Consider the following 12,241-nt stretch of genomic DNA (forward strand, 5'->3'; position numbering starts at 1 on the left):
TGGTTTTTGTTAAAGGTTTGGGTGGTGTTTTTTTATTGGTGTTTTGATGTGCTAACAGCAGCTGGACTGCCTGGCAATGGTTTAATACTGTGCTTTTCTAACATATGTTCAAAATGAAACGTTTTAATTTTATTATGAAATTTTATTGTCATCACGGCATATAATGTGTATTTCAAACAATAAAGGTAAACACCTAATAAGGGCCAACTGGAAAGTTGTATGCAAATGTATTTCTCAATACTTTTTTCTACTTCAACCCACGCTGTAAATCCATAGTTCTTGCCACTCACCCTCCACCCCCATTTCATAAACTGTCATCTCATAACTCCAATGCATGGCAATCAACCCAACTCCTGCTTCATTAAACAATGACTGGTAATGGGAAATCACACAATACACACACAAAAAAGCCTACAGGATGCTTGGTAGTCAAAGCTTAATATTAAATGGTGTAGGTATTGACAGAACAAGAAGCAATGGTCTCAAGTTCAGTGGGAGAGGTCTAGGTTGGATATTAGGAAAAACTTTTTCACTAGGAGGGTGGTGAAGAACTGTAATGGGTTACCTAGGAATGTGGTGGAATCTCCATCCTTAGAGGTTTTTAAGGCCCGGTTTCACAAAGTCCTGGCTAGGATGATTTAGCTGGGGTTGGTCCTGCTTTGAACAGGGGGTTAGACTAGATGACCTACTTCTATCATTCTTCTATGATATTAACACAACATACCTATCCTTAAAATATATTCTAAAATTCATTGTAGACTCAGAACAGCAGTCCATTCTCCACATCCACAGAACCCATCAGGTAACTGCTTTTACTGCAAACCAAATCAACCAACCAAATACCTACAATGTCCACCCCTGCTCACCTCCGCCCTCCCCAGCTACCCTGAACGTCATCAAATTCAGGCTTTTAGACCAATACTCAGTCTCACACTGCACCACCGGTGTCCACACTCCTAATTGTCTCCTACCCAACTACCTAAACCTCCATCTTTCCCACAGACATCCATCCTGAATTCAGGCATTAGCAAGGGCAAAATTTGCAAAATACTGAGAACTGAAGATATGCAACAGAGAGGAGTAAAATAAACTCAATTTAGTACAACGATAAGGCACAGCACACACTGGTCAAATTAATCATTTTCATAACGGAGTAAAAGCTTCTTCAGTTAATCAAAAAATGCCACAGAAGATGCCTGCAGAATCCAGGTACATTACCACAGATTTTAGGGTGAAATTGTCTAGGGAGCACACCATCGAGCAAGATTTCCTCTTATAAAGGAACTAAACAAATAGGAGAATAAAGGAGATGGTTAAAATGAGTCTTGATAGTCTTAGTACCAAGTATTCCATTTCATTTATTTTATTTACTTTGGAAACAATTTCTGGTGGAGTAACAAGCAAAACAAAGTCCTTGGCAAGAGCACCCTCAACCCAAATTATCATTAAGGTTGCAGTAGTTAAAAAAAGATAACTTCAATATTCAAGTATTCTATGACACCATATCCTTAACTTCATAATAGCAAAGAAGGATATCTGTGGGGGAAATCCAGATTCATCATTATCTGATCTAATCAAGGTTATGTTCTTTACTGTGTACTTTTATACATACTATTTCTGTAACTAACAATTAAGCATAAAACAACATTAGGACAAAACTTAAGCCAGTCCTGTGTTAACTTTTTCTGCACCACTCATCACCTCCAAAAATACACCTGATCACTTTGCTTCTATGATCACTCCCAACATAAAGTAACTGTTCAGTAAATATGTTCCCTCGTTCAAATGGAGAGGTTTTCTATTTGGGGAAAAAGGATGTAAAATAAAAATTGATCAGTGTGATAAATACTGTTTAATATAGAATTCACTAAGCCTGCATTTATCAGAGCAATATCTGAGAGCAGAAGTGCAAATGTTCCAGTATAGCCACCAAAATTTTACATACACAAAGTTTATACCTTTAAACTCCCAGCTGCAATATGCACAGTAAAGTACAACCCTTAAAATGCTAAAACACATACATCCTGCATTTAAATGCAATCGTTATATTGTAACATTACTGCAGCAACTACAATATGAGTTAACTCCAGTTGCAACAGAAAACTCCTCTGAGAGCAAATAGTGACTTACATGTTTACATTCTCATTAACTGTGGAACTCTACAAATCTGAAGTAATTCTACCAATGAATGGGCTAGACTGAAGGCTAAAGGAAAAGGTGTTCATTTAAAATAGCTTCCTCCACAACTCAAACAAGTTTAGAACAATTTCTACAGTAAGTTATATCTTACTGCAAGTCAGAGACTGCTAAATTTAGCGTATACATCTGAAAACATCCTCAACCAGAGTACCTGGAATCACCAACAACCGAAGCTGATGTTTATCAAGAACTTATGAATTACAATTGGTGATATTAACAAAAATCTCACTCTGTGTTTCGCTAGTGCAGTTAGGAGTGCCATGAACTGTTTAGATTTTCAGAGTATATTTATTTATAATTCATTAAGTATTGTGCTAAATTGAGTCCAGTATATATGGATATTGAAATGTATTAATCTGACATTACACAATCTAAGATGACACTAGAATTCTTATATATAAATATGAAGTCACTTGACTCGCTTTCTAAAGGCTTTCGCATCCTTGTTGTCCACAGTAATCTGCAATGACATTAAGCAGTTCCTACAAAAACATTCCATCATATGAAAATGCATTTTCTCTTATGCCATTTTTCTTTATTTGCTTGTACAAACTCATATAATTTCCCGAAGATTTACCTTAGTTATAGTTGAGCCAAAAAGAAAGTCAAATGATGTTGTCTTAAAACTTTTTATTGCTCTTATGTCTAGCTACTAACTACTATATGCTACTCATTTTGTATTTTACATTAAAATGCAAAGTAGATGTCCTGAGGGTTTCAAGATGAATTTACATCACACCTTCATGATGTCAGATGTGCACTTTCCTCAGAAAAGAGAAATTGAGATTAAAAATTAAAATTAAGCAACTAAGGCCTGGTCTACACTGACAATGTAGGTCGACGTAATGCGGCTTACACCTACCCCATAAAGTATGCGTCTCCACTGGCATGTCAGTCCCCCTGACCTAAATCGCGATAAAATTTGACTTAAGAAAACCACCTCCACAAGTGGCGTAGCACTGAAGTGGAATTGTCTGGGTTGAATGGGCATCAGTGTAGTCAGAACACAACGTAAATCGATGTCATTGGCCTCCGGGAGGTATCCCGTAATGCTCTGTTGTGACTGCTCTGCATATTTGCAGTCTGCTGCACCGTGGCCACATAAACAGGAAATAGTTCCTCCCTGCAAGCCCCGGGAAATTTTGAATTCCCATTTCCTGTTTGGTCAGTGTGGAGAGAGCTTGCCAGCTTGCCAGATTATGGAAACTGCACACCCCAAACGTGCTCCAGCCTGGAGTCGACCTGTGGTCTTGGATCCATTTTGCTGCATCCCAAAAGCCTTAAAATTGGTAACTTATTAAAATAGTAGAACCGTTGAAAGGAGAAGTCTAATGAAAGTTCAGCTGTGCTGTTGGCGCAGTACAGTGGGCAAAGTCAGGGATCTAAATGAGATTTTATAGTTGTCTCCCAAATGATCTGGAAAATATTATTTTACCTGCTCATTTATTTCCCCTGAACAGTAAGCATGTCAAAGTGACCCAATACGCTGGTGTATATTACCTGAAAAGAGCCAGGCATGTTTCAGAGCCGTCTATCTTGAAGGAATCCCATTCATTAGTCTCTCACCTAAACAACTTCTTCCAAAGCTGATTTAGCAATTCAGAAAGTAACCATTAAACATCACCTCCCTACTTCCTTGTTTTGCCCATCTGCCCCCTATTGTACAGTAGTACAGATCAACAGATTTTTATACTTGTTATCTACAACATTTGATTGCATTTAAGGCGTCAATTAAAAACAAAAAGTCATATTTGAATCTCTTTAAAGAACTGGTTTGTCCTTCAAAGTGATGGTTTCTGATGTGGATGGATAAATACAGGAACATCTCCACATTTAAGACATCTAGGTACGTTGATTGTGACCCAAGAATGGTAATATTTTAAATTTAACAACCTAATCCCCCTTCTTTTTCACGTATTGCCTTGCTCACACCACTGCTAAGTGTGTTGCCTGTTCTGTTGGATGATTCTCAAAGTGATACTCTCCTGACTGGAAACTAAATTCACGAGTTTTCAAGAACTTTATTTAAAAGACAGTCTTTCCACTGCCAGACAGTCCAACCTGGAGGGACAAGATGACAAATCAGCTTTTGAGTTCAGCAAATCTGGTTACTTCCAAAGACAGTCTTTCAGTTATTGACAGCTGAATTGTGTCTGAAAGCCCAAAGGATGTAGGGTGGGATATGTAAATAATGACCCAAAGGCTTCTTGCCTCAAGGTCTCTTGAAAGGTCTGACACAGAAAGGTGACTGGGTAGAGATGGGAAGGCAAGAGGCAGTTTGCTTGCCTATTTTTGTAGCAGCAAATCCAATGTTAACATCTTGTGACACGAATACTCTTTTTATGTTGTGTGATTCACTTGTAGAATTCCTATTTATTTTCAACTAATCTGTTGAATTCTTAGAGGTTTCAGATTCTGCTCTCCTTGCAGATTGCCTGTGCAACCAGGGGGCCTTGAGATTTACCTTCCTATAACACACAAATCGTTTTCAGTAATCATGGTTTCACTCCCTGGAACTATACTGATTCAGAGACAAATCTCTAATCTCCATCTGTGTCTTCAACTAGGACATTATGGTGATTTCTCTGCTATTACTAGCACATACTGCTGTCCCATTGCCCCTCTAGAGCCATTCAGGCTCCTTTCCTGATTAAGTTTATTTTTTCAGTTTAACAGTATCCACATATCTGGAAGTGAAAATGATTCAAAGAAGTTCCCCATTCAGATTAATATCTGCTGTGATCAGCCCTCCGACTGGAGCTTTAAAAAACTTATTTAATTTCACACACCAGACCAACTCTTGCTCTTAAACTTAATGTTAGGAATTGTCAGTGAACCAAGTTTCTACTAGAAGTGATCATTTTATTCATGTCATATGCAACATTACTCAGGTATAGTGATATAAGTTAGCATCCTTCCTAACACGTTATCTGTACTTCCTGCTTCCACCCACAGACAAAAGAAAAGCTTAACCTTAATTCCATCTCTCTTCTGACAGAGAAGGTTGAACCTAAATTGTGTACTTCTGACTCAGATGACTTGAACAAATGACTTGGTGACTGAATCCATATTGCTGTAGAGCAATATTCACCGAACGTAACATTATTTATCCAGATGCTTCAATATTGAATATATCCAATTTTCAAAAAAAAAATTGGAAGATGACCATCTTTTGACCTCTGATATGCAATAATGATCACACCGTTGTCAACATATTGAAGCAAGGTACTGAAATAAATACTCTCTCAACTCCTTTTAGTCTTTTTGGCACAGTATAAGACCAGCATTTGCTATATCCTATCATACTTTCACAATTTAACTGTTTGAAGCAAGGGTTCAAGTCCACATCAAGTATCTCCTTACATATGACAACAACACTGAATGACCATTTGACTTACTGTAGCACATAGATTTAAAGAAGCTGTAGCTATCGATTCAAGATGGTAACTATTAACATTACAAGGTAGTTCCCTACATCATAGAATACCATCTGTGAACAGTGAAAAACAAGCTCAGGATGCGGAGCCAAAGCTTAAAGTGCAACCTTTTCCCCTCTCATCTTGGATGCATTTTTTCCTAAACTACAATAGCAAAACAGGAAGTCAAAATGCTCCAGTGATTTCATTCTGAATATCATTTAATCTACAGCTCACTTATACATACAGCCAGCAGCTCTAGTGTATTACTGTCAGAGAGAAGAGAAATCTGTGTGTACTTTGAGTGATTCATTTATAACTCTGACAAACAAGAACAAACTGGGGGAGTCTCTTATGGTTAAGCCAAGAATACTCCCCTAACAGCACCCATTCTGTCTGATTACTACAGTAGTTACCAATCCAGCTCAGCCAGTTGTATAGCCAGACTTAATACATCTATATTAAGAAGAGATACTGATTTAATCAACTTTTTAAATGAAAACTGATTAGATTTTTATCCATGTTATTTGATATCTTTAAGTTAAAGGATCAGTAGAATAATGAAACCAGAGACACTGGAATAAAGCATAGTCCTCAACAATTTAAGAATTATTATAAGGCTATTTTCCAGCAGGCTTAGCTCAGACAACAAGGATGCTCTAGACCAGTCAGTGTTAGCTTTATGTTCATCTGAGTTACATACTCAAGTTTCCACCTTTTTTCAGAAGCCAACTGAAATATCTGTTACCAACAATAAACTAAACTATGGCTGGAGGTATACAGATATTGACACAGCTGCTCCTACAATCATAAGAGACCTGAGCCTGAACATAACAGTTGAGTACTTTATCTGCAGTTCCATTGCTCTGGGTAATAAGCAGTAACATGCTACTCCAGTACCCCTGTTCTACTCGATTTAACAATTAACTTGCAATCTTATTCTGCAAACCCTGTCAGGCAGATCCATTCTGCTTGGCAGTGTGCATCAGAAAGCAAGAGCAAGGAGAGAGTTAAAAATATGTAGTATTGAGAACAATAAAAACACCTCCAGGAGTTCAGTCTGTGCAGAATATTAACCACATATTTCAAGATCAGGCAGAGGTCCCCATTCTGGCTGAAGAGCAGCTGGCTCAAGCTGAACCCAGGCAAGACCAAAATAAGGCTAGTCAGCACGGGGAAACGCAAAGCTCCCAATCCAACCCGCAGGGTTCTGTCTGATTGACAACTAAGCATGGATAATCAGGTAACATCAGTATCTAAAAGGGCCTTCGTTTACCTCCAGCATGCTAGGAAACATTGTCCCTTCCTCCTAGATGAGGACTTGGCCACAGTGATCCAGAAGTTTGTCACCTCCAGTCAGAGTTACTATAATTCACTGTATCTGAAACAATGTGCAGACAATGCCCAGGCTGCAGCTAGTACAAAATGTGGCTGGCTGCCTGACTTCTCCATTACATCAGGCCCATAGACTCATTGAATCGTAGGACTGGACGGGACCTTGAGAGATCTTCCAGTCCAGTCCTGCCTGCATGTTCTAGTCCCTCCAATGGTTCCCAATCAACTTACAGTGCCAGTTTAAAGTTTGAAGCCAACTTCCAAATGTGATTATGTGAATCCAGAGCCTGAAGATCTTTAAGAAACACTGCAAAATCTTCCTTTTTCAGAAGGTCTTTTCACAGACTTTCACTAGGGCATACTCCCTTTCCAGTGCCAAAACCACCAACCAAGCAACAAACCCGCAAACAAAGCAACATTAAATGAAGTTTCTAAAAGGTTGAAAAAAACACCTGCTTTTACCCCAACTGGGAGAAGTCCCTGAGACTTCATGACATCCCCCAGGGACTTCACTACTACTATCTATTTTACATAGAAGGTGCTCAGATACTACAGTGATAGGTGGAAGTCTAAAACAAAGAAATATTTAACACATCTAGACTATGAAGACTGATGGCGCCAAGCCTGGCATTATATGCTCAATTACTGCATCTTTTGAAACTGCCCAATTATTGTGTTGTTGTGGCTGCTGGATTAATCAAGTAAAATGTAGAGCTGCTAGTGCTTTGGAGCCCACTGATTGTGCTGATTTGTCCCCTTCCTTTCCTGGAGTGGGGCAGCATCCCATATGCCCCAATTGCAAAGTCTACCCAGAATTGAGAAACTTACCAGGCTGACCAGGAAAGGTAATATTTGAGAAACTTGTCAAGTTAAAGTAGAGAGAATTTTATGAACTTGGAAGCATTTACATTTCCTAGTCAGTGTATTGTCACCATTCTAGTCAGCGTGAGCATATACAAATAGTTTTGTCAGTTGACAACTTCAGTCTCAGTTTGCCTCTGCAGAAGCATAACTTCACTTTAGAGTTATTGGCTCCACAGACACTCCTTTACCATGTACACGTTTTTAAGCAATGACCAACACTTGTTTTTAGAAAGTTGTCAAAAATAGTACAATTAATAAAAGAGTGTTTTATACCCAAATGTGCATCAAGCACCTCACTAAAGAAATAGCCCATGGCCCTGCCCTGAAGAGCATACAATCTAGAATTTAGGTATGATATATGTGTGAGGAAGCTAACAATTTAAAACTGCCAAGGAAGCCCAGGTTAAGATCATGTGGTGGCACTTAGTTTTGTCTTTATTTCGTGAGCCAAATTCTCAGCTTGTTCATGAAAATACAAGAATCCAAAGCCCGCAATTTGCAGGTAAACTGTGTATTCAATGCAGACTGTCCACAGAGCCCTACTGCCACCTCCCAGCAAAAATCTTAAAGTTGTCTTAACTTCCAAGTTGCCTGATCGCTTCAGAGAATTACAAAGTGAACTGAAGTGACAAGTGCAGCTTTTAACCATTTGTTTTTATGCTTCTGCTTCATTTAACGGATGTATTTTTTTGGATTAATTTTCACTTGACAATATGCCGTTACTAAATATGGAAGTAATCAATGTTCTACTTTTAATTGTATAGATTGTTTACCTGCTATTGCCTTCACGACTGTGGAAAGGTTTGTGGTTCCTCTGAGTACTAATTTTTATTCAAGAATGCACATGTTCTAGGCAGACATTTAATCAGAATAAACACTACCTGAATATATTAGCTGTTCACACTGAACAAACGTCTATGGCATATAGAAAGCCAGAGAAGCTATCGTGCTTCAGTGGAAAAGGTTGTTCTAATGCAGAGACTTTTGAGGCCTTGTGTACACTAGTAACTCTTTCACTTAGATCTGCTCAGAACAATTTTTATTTTTTAATGTGTAAAATGACATGTTATTACTCTGAAAGGAAACAAGCTCTTTTTGATCCAAGAACCAGAGTCAGGGAGGGTTCTCTTTGTCCAGACCTATGTTTCTCCATCTAAAAGAAGGGCAATCTTTTTAAAGCTGGGATTTTCCAATATTGAGTGAAAGAATTTGGAGCATAGTAACTGCTATACTGATTAGAAGACTGATCCCTAAACCCATCTCCTCCCTCTGACAGGGACTGGCACTACATACTTCACAGGAAGGCACAAGAAACGTTGTGAAAAATAATTATGAAGTAATTTACACAGAGGTTTCTTTATAACCACCAGTTAATGATTGACTTTGGAATTGAAGTTTGAGGACTTACATCCCTTCCCAACTTTTTAATATCCTATTTAAAGCAATCATGGGTGTACAAGATGTACTTGTAATCCTTTTCTGAATCTTGCTACAGCCTTGACTTGAATCTCATGATGAGTCCACAGACCAATTATACATTGTGTACATTATTTCCTTCAGTTTTAAGTTTGCTGATTTTCAATTGTGTTGGATGTTCTTGTAATCTGGGAGGACTCCATCAACTTCTGTATTGTTCATTGTTTTGTGCATCTTTAACACACTATCTATATATAGAGTTCTCTCAAGTACAATTGTCACTGTGCTGATTTCCAAAAGAACCAAGTGTAATCTTTAAAAGAACTTTGATTTTCAGATTAGTAAACGTGCTTCATATGTCTTTCTAGTAACAATGGTCTGAGGATCACACATGACCAATACATGACTTAGAAACTGCTGACTCTTACTGCTTTTATTTAACCTTGTTGTTCGAGATATCTAATATACCGACACACCATATTAATGAGGGGTTGTTCTGAAAGTAATCTAAAGACACTTAAGAAACAAGGAGGAAGGGCACAACAAAATTCCACTAGTGACCTTTCAGTATTACAAGCACCATTTTCTGAGATGAAGAGACAGAAGATTTAGGACAATAATGTGTCCAAGGTCACAACAAGTTTATTACAGGGCAAGAACCTACACCAAGTTTTATCAACACTTCGCCCAAAGCAAGCCTCCCTAAAGTCAGCATTACTGCATTAAGCCCTACTTTTGTGACTACTGAATTCACTCCTAAATAAATGCACACAGGACAGGAGTGAGTAAGAGCTACAATAATAAATCAGTTTGAAGTTTGTCTCCTAATGATTTTCCCTATTCCTTTTGCCACTTTTCTTAAAAGGTCTACTAATACGGAGCCCACCTAGTGATCTTACTTGTTCACATGTCAAGTAAAGGTCTAGTCCTTCTTTCCTCTGCTTGGGAAAACCATTTGCTGGATGTTATACCCCCATGCTCCTCTTAGAGACAGTTAAAAATAGTGAGTAACTTGCATAGCCATTACAGTCTTAACTACTTGAGATTCCTCTAGCTTCTATTCATTTAATGTTTATTTGAAGCCTTCAATGCTCATGCACTATACTGACCCTTCAGCTTTACTTCTCTTTTACAAACATGGCCAGAACTTTGAGTAGTTCATATATTTTTTAAAGGAAATACAACAGTGCTTAAGGCCTACGGACAGAAGATAAATTGAAAAGATTCTTCAGAAGTAAATTTTAAATCACTAGAGCTCCTACTGAAGTTAAACGCTAGCCATTCCAATTTACAAGAAAGTAAAAGTAAAGAGAAATCTTACCTCAAAATTTAAGTTCATTTAATTAAAAAAACCAAGCTTGGCTGAAAGTGTTGCTTGACCATTGGGAATACTTCCAGTCATCAGATCTGTAACATCAGGAAAGAAACAAGTTACTTTCTTATTCCCAACCCATTCACTTCTGGTCTTCAAGTGCCTCAGTGCAGCACATTGGGAAGGAAGTTACTCAGGAAGGTATGAGTTTCCTTTTTCTCCATAAGAGTCAGGAATTTGCAATGCCAAGAAGAATAGAGCTCATCAGATATAATTTTAAGAAAAGGAAACTAAACATATGTCTCCACATCACACATGCAGACTGACATTTAAAAGCTGATATTCAAAGAGACATGACCTGAGTGCAGCTCAGAACCTTGATACAACTTAGAAGTATTCTGGTTTCAAACAAAGAAGACAAAGCCTTAAAGGTGATGCTAATTTACTGATTTCTTTTTTAAAAGATTGAAAACATTAATTGAATAAGCTCTGTTTCTAATTTTAGTTAAAATAAATTTAGCATATTTGTTTCAATCTCATCAGCACAGGAGAAAAAATGAGTTACTGAGCCTAAACCTAAGTGAGTTATAAATTTAAACTTAAAACATCTTTTCTTTGAAGAACCACGAGAAGAGCAGCATTCTTTCTTTCTAGCAAAAATTACAGCTTGGTGATCTTTGCTGTGGCTGCCTCCACAAGCATAGCAATGCGAACGGACAAGCAGAAGCAAGCCTGAAATATATGGCAGCATACGTCAAAAGCCCTCAGACATACAATGGGAACAGAGAGTATTGTTAAAAAAATGTATTTCTTGATCCTTTTCTTTAATAGCCATCCCAAAGTTCTTGGCACACTACAGCTTCTGAAATACATACAAAGTCACATTACACCACTATGTTCCATATTTTGACCATCTAAGTTTGAGTCTGGTTTATATTTCTTTTTAGAAAGAGAATTGGAGGTTATGGCCTTGTCTACACTAGAGAGTTGTACCTTTTTAGACATACCAGTAAAGTTAACGGCATCAACTTTAGAGGGACTGTACTGCTTTATATTGGTAAAAAAGTGATCTGTACCAATATAGCTATTCCTGTACCTAGCTACTGCACAGAAGACACGTTCCCAGCTTTCAAGAGTTTACCGCATACTTTTTATAATTATATTTGTAATAGTTATTTAATGCTACTCAAGAGTAAAGCTCACAAATGCATCAAACTGCATTCTAATGTCACAAGTCTTCTACTTTAGATACAACTGATCAGCTCTCAGCACTAAGCATTACAATTTGTACAAATTTTAAATTTTCTAAAAGGTGCCAGTTACTTGACTAAAAATATTAGTGTCCAGCTAAAGTATTGCAATCACTTGCATCTCACGACACTCTACTTCACGTCCACTGATGTCACCATTTTAAGTTCTTTGTTAGTAAGTGGGCACGGTCTTGGGCTCCTATCTAATGTCAAACTAATGACATAGAGCTGGATAAAAATGGCTTCCCAAACCAGCAGACATGTCTCCTTGTACAAGAGAATAAACTAGAGGTAGCAGCTTTGAAACAGACAGTTTAGGCCAAATTCTGATTGTACTCACACCAGTGTAAATTCACACAGTTTACTTATGGATTAACTATTGATTGACACTGGTGTAACAGAACTTGCATTACGGGGTGGAGCACTGCAAACATCTAACAGCTTCTCAT

The 12,241-nt window shown here is 37.8% G+C and overlaps 1 protein-coding gene across 4 annotated transcripts in view; it reads right to left on the reverse strand.

Moving 5' to 3' along the window:
- TLN2 (talin 2) overlaps positions 1-12,241 on the reverse strand; it is a 301,840-nt gene that overhangs the window by 197,084 nt on the left and 92,515 nt on the right. For 2 of the 4 annotated variants that reach the window (XM_067534804.1, XM_067534801.1), the window contains exon 2: positions 10,552-10,637. The exons of the other annotated variants lie outside the window; for them this stretch is intronic. The gene's annotated coding sequence lies outside the window, so the exon portion shown is untranslated. The remainder of the gene's footprint in view (positions 1-10,551; positions 10,638-12,241) is intronic. 4 annotated transcript variants of the gene reach the window in all.

The sequence above is a fragment of the Emydura macquarii genome, unplaced genomic scaffold, assembly GCF_026122565.2.
Source record: "Emydura macquarii macquarii isolate MOO-44397 ecotype Brisbane River unplaced genomic scaffold, CSIRO-AGI_Emac_v2 contig_3451, whole genome shotgun sequence".
Classification (NCBI taxonomy): domain Eukaryota; kingdom Metazoa; phylum Chordata; order Testudines; family Chelidae; genus Emydura; species Emydura macquarii.